This window comes from Hypanus sabinus, unplaced genomic scaffold (genome assembly GCF_030144855.1).
Source record: "Hypanus sabinus isolate sHypSab1 unplaced genomic scaffold, sHypSab1.hap1 scaffold_905, whole genome shotgun sequence".
NCBI lineage: Eukaryota > Metazoa > Chordata > Chondrichthyes > Myliobatiformes > Dasyatidae > Hypanus > Hypanus sabinus.
Genome location: NW_026781758.1, coordinates 163,208 through 168,105, shown reverse-complemented (window position 1 = coordinate 168,105; position 4,898 = coordinate 163,208).

Genomic DNA, 4,898 nt, shown 5'->3' with positions numbered 1-4,898 from the left:
GTTCAACCTTCTGGAGCTTCTCTCCCTATTTCTACTTTATCTTTACAGAGAAAACACTCCCCGAATTTCTCTCATCAACTTTACTATCATTACTTCCCATCTTCCTTCAATCTACTTACCTGGTTTTCATCATTTTCTTACAGGGAAATTTCTCCACTCATTACTTCACTGTCACTAATTATCATCCTACTTCAATCTGCTTACCTAGTCCTGCAAAGGAAAAAGGACAGTGTTAAAGTTTTACTTATATCTATTGGTTGTATTTGCTAATCCAATAACATATTGGGTGCGACTAGGATTCCCACCCTAACTTGCTTACTCCACACAATACTTCACATAATGCTGCAGTCTTACCTACGTCGTCTTGCCGATCCCGTCCTTTCCACCCGGACATGGGCCAGGGTCGGGGAAGCTCAAAGCGGATCACGCAACGGGTGGCGAACACAAATTGCCTTTGCGACCCTCACTTACTCCATCGTTCGTCTCCGTTTTGTTGGGATCCCACTCGACTAAGGTAAATTGTCAGAAACGTTAAAAATAAAGTTTAATTGGATTTTTTTTAATTTCAGTATGATGTGACGGAGAGTCCACATGTGTGGAACTCTGATGTTCGGGTAAAATGCTTCTCGTTGAACCGACTAGCAGGGAATGTGTTAACCTTCAGCAGAACAATGGGATTTGTTCACAATGTCTACTTTCATGATTTGCTGTTCCTCGGTTTACACTTATTTGTGCCGCCGTGTTATTGTTCTGAGGACAAGAACGATATTCTTAAGTGCAAAACACAGAAGTCCAGAATGTCAAAAAGCTAAAGCAACATGCAGCCCTGCAAACTTTATATTCTGAAAATTCATCCACAGGGAGGGAGGTTAGATATCAACCAGAGGGAGTGTGATGGTGGCGAATAATGTTCGGAGGGAGGGAGGGAGACCGTGAATGCCGTTTGGACGGAGTGGGGTCAAGGGGAGAAGGCACCAAGACGGTACAGATTGGTTATTTCAGCAGAACTTTACAATGGTGGCACTGCAGTCCCAGAACGCTATTCGTGATGGAAAGCCCTCAAGCTCCACACGGTATATATTTCTGCATTTTGACAGAGACTTCCCTACAAGCTCTCATCCCTGACGTACCCGCCCCGACATTTTGCTGTACCGCGACTCTCTCTGCCCAACCCCGGTCTCTTTCTCTTCCCAATGTCTCTCCGTACAGCCCAGTTTCCCTCTCCACCATCCTGCTACACACAAAATGCACTGCCTCTCTTCACAGGCTTTCTTTCCCAGCTCCCCTCTCTCTGTCCGTCTCTATGCTGTTCCACTCTCTACCCCTCCGAAATCTCTCTCATCACCCCGGCTTCTCTCTCCTCCCAAGCTCCCACTCGCCTGATCTTTTTCTCCCCATTGCTAGTTCGTATCTCACCGGCCTCTGTCCCGACTTTCTTCTCCACTCTCCTCTGCAGTCTTTCTCACCCCGATTCTGACTCTCCCTCGTCTTTCTTTCCCCAAATCTCCCTCTTTCCACACTCGTTTTCTACCCAGTCTCTCTCTCACCCAACCTCAGAGCTCGACCAATCACTTACCCATTTCTTGCACTGTCCCTCGTCTCTCTCCCTCTCTCTCTCCCTCCCTCCCTCCCTCCCTCTCTGTCTCACCACCACAAGGTATCGCAGTATCGCACCGTTTGATGTCTCTGATGTACCCTCCCCCAATCTTCCTTTCGCCTGCATCTCCCTCTCAAGCTTTTCTTCGCTTCCGTTGGTCTTATTGCCTGTCTCGCTCCCTCAACAATCTCCCTTCCTGTACTTTTCTTCCATTGTCAGTCTCTTCCCATTTTCCCTAGCCCAGACTCTCTTTCCAGTACCTGCCTCTTACCTCAGTACTTGTTTCAGTCCTTGTCTCTCTCATACACCAGTCTCTCTCACCCCCTCACTCCCTCTCTCCCTAGACCCTTACTAACCCGACCTTCACCCTATTATCTCCCTCCCACACTATCTTTCTCCTACCCCTGTCAAGCTCACGTTCCCCAGTCTCTCTGACCGATTGTCGCTTCTCTCAGCCTTTCTCTTATCACTTACAGACAACAGTCTCCCTCGTACACCCCTCGCCCTCAATTTTCTCAATCCACGCCACAAGCCGTAACCCCACTCTCTATCCCCCTTTCACTGTTTCCTCAGCCCGTCCCCAGCCCACCTCTCCACTATCACTTTCTCCCTCAGTCGAACGCTACTCCGTCCCTAGCTAACACATATCTTAAACAACCGTCTTTAATTTGCTGAGGCATATTTTCACTTCCAGTGATAGAGATGAACGTTGCATTTTATTTCAAACGAACAAGAGATGCTTGTATTTCTACAAAAACTGCGGTTTGATATTTTCTTTTTAAAGTCTTGTGTTTGGTATTTTCATGTCACACTGCAATTACCTTTGTGGCAATAGTAATTCTCTGCCGAGGAAACTGCGGTCTCTCCAAAAGTGTTACGCGTTAAATGCTGGCGATGGCTGCGGCGGATCTACAGGTGGTGATTATTGAACACCTGTTCTACAAGATGGGTCCAGCACACGTACTTTACAGTGTCCTGGACAAGGCTCCGTTCTGCCTTGTCCACGACGTCCGGTGTAACGTGTCTGTTGACTGTTCCGTCTGGTTTACTGTCGCGTTTATAATCGATCACTTTGCGGCCATATGCATCTCTAAATTTAAAACAAAATTATGAATCCTCAAAAACTAGGGATTTTCTGGATTGGCACAGTATCCATCAAATTGTGTGTAAAAATTCCCATTGTATCTTATTTATATAGAAAGAAAAAAGTTGATGGTAGCAGGTAATTGGGTCAGTTTCGGAAGACTCGGACTTCCTTTCTCAGAATCGTTTGAAGTGTTTTATTGGGTGGATCGTCGGTTGAATCCGCTAATTCCTTTCTTCCTCATATTGACCCTCAATCGTCTGACCGTCAGACAGATACTGGCGGCGAGCAGAGTCCGCAGCGGACTCAATGGACGTGAACATTTCGGGAAACATCGAGATCCGGAGATGGAGAGTCAGAGACAATCCATCATTCTGCTCTTCACCCTGTCGGCTTGTTTCCTTCTCTGTTGGGCGGCAGCCTCTCTGGTCTTCATTCTCATGCGATGCCTCGACACAGACCTGGAAATGTCTATTCGGCTTTTCCAGGCACATTTTGCGGGTTCTGTGATTCAGAATTTTCGCAGCTACACAAATGCATTTATCTATGCAGTGACACAAACGATTAAAGTTTAAAGTTCTTCGGCTCTCTACCGCTACCATCGTTTTGATTTTATTTAGAAGTCTGTACCGCTCCGATGAACGCGTCAAATAATGTTCCAAATTCAAGGTAATCTCACACCTGAACCACAAGGATTGTCATAAATTAAACTGCCTGAAACTGTTGTTCTCAGTCATTACATCTGTTCCCAGCAGGACTGCATTGCCTTTCATTCAGCAAAAGATTCTCCTTTCCCGTTATTGATTACGGTGTTTGATTAAGTCCCTTCCGTAGCAATGTAGTTTACCTTGCAGATTAAATCACCCGGGTATCCAATTGTGAAAGCACGTGTATCCATTCTCGAAGTACGTAATTCCTAAACTTTTGTGGTGTGCTGGTCGTGGCTGCTGAACCGGGCATTCAAATTCCATTCTCTTTCTCCCTTGTACGGTGTTTTCCCTTAATTTAATGTTCGCATTTACGTGGCATATTTCTGGGAGGCTGTTGTATTTTTTCTGTCTGGCTGAAGCTCTCTAGTTTCAGCACATCGAAGTCCACAGTATGAATGAGAAATAGTTCCGCTTCGGCACAACTTCGCTCTAATTTGACAACACATTTTGACACATTTCCTATCGGCCTGACAGTATTTCCATACAGTAAATATAGGTTGCCCTTGCTAGAGCAGGTTTGCAGCACTGGCCCTTAACAGTAATGATGTCGAACATGGGGAACGACAAGAAACACGTTTAAAGACCTTACGTTTTGTTCCCGTACACTAATTCTGAAATGTATACATTCATATTGAGTTCGAACGAATACAATAGACAATAGACAAAAGGGGCAGAAGTAGGCCATTCGGCCCTTCCAGCCAGCACCGCTATTCACTGTGATCATGGCTGATCATACACAATTAGTACCCCGTTCCTGCCCTCTCCCCATATCCCTTGATCCAGCTATCTATAAGAGCTCTATCTAACTCTCTCTTGAATGCATCCAGAGACTTGGCTTCCACTCCCTCTGGGGTGGAGCATTCCACATATCCACCACTCTCAGGGTGAAACTGTTTTACCGCATCTCAGTTCTAAATGGCCTACCCCTTATTCTTAAACTGTGGCCTCTAGTTCTGGACTCACCCATCAGCGGGAACATGCTTCCTGCCTCCAGAGTGTCCAATCCCTTAATAATCTTATCTGTCTCAATCAGATCCACTCTCATCCTTCTAAGTTCCAGTGTATAAAAGCCCAGTCGCTCCAATTTTTCAACATATGATAGTCCCGCCATTCCGGGAATTAACCTTGTGAACCTACGCTGCACTCCCTCAATAGCAAGAATGTCCTTCTTCAAATTTGGAGACCAAAACTGCACACAATACTCCAGGTGGGGTCTCACCAGGGCCCTGTACAGCTGCAGAAGGACCTCTTTACGACTATACTCAATTCCTCTTGTTATAAAGGCCAGCATGCCATTAGCTTTCTTCACTGCCTGCTGTACCTGCATGTTTGCTTTCATTGACTGATGTACAAGAACACTTAGATCTCGTTGTACTTCCCCTTTTCCTAACTTTACTCCATTTAGAGAGTAATCTGCCTTCCTGCTTTTGCCACCCAAGTGAATAACCTCACGTTTATCCACATTAAACTCCGTCTGCCATACATTTGCCCACGGACCCTATCTGTC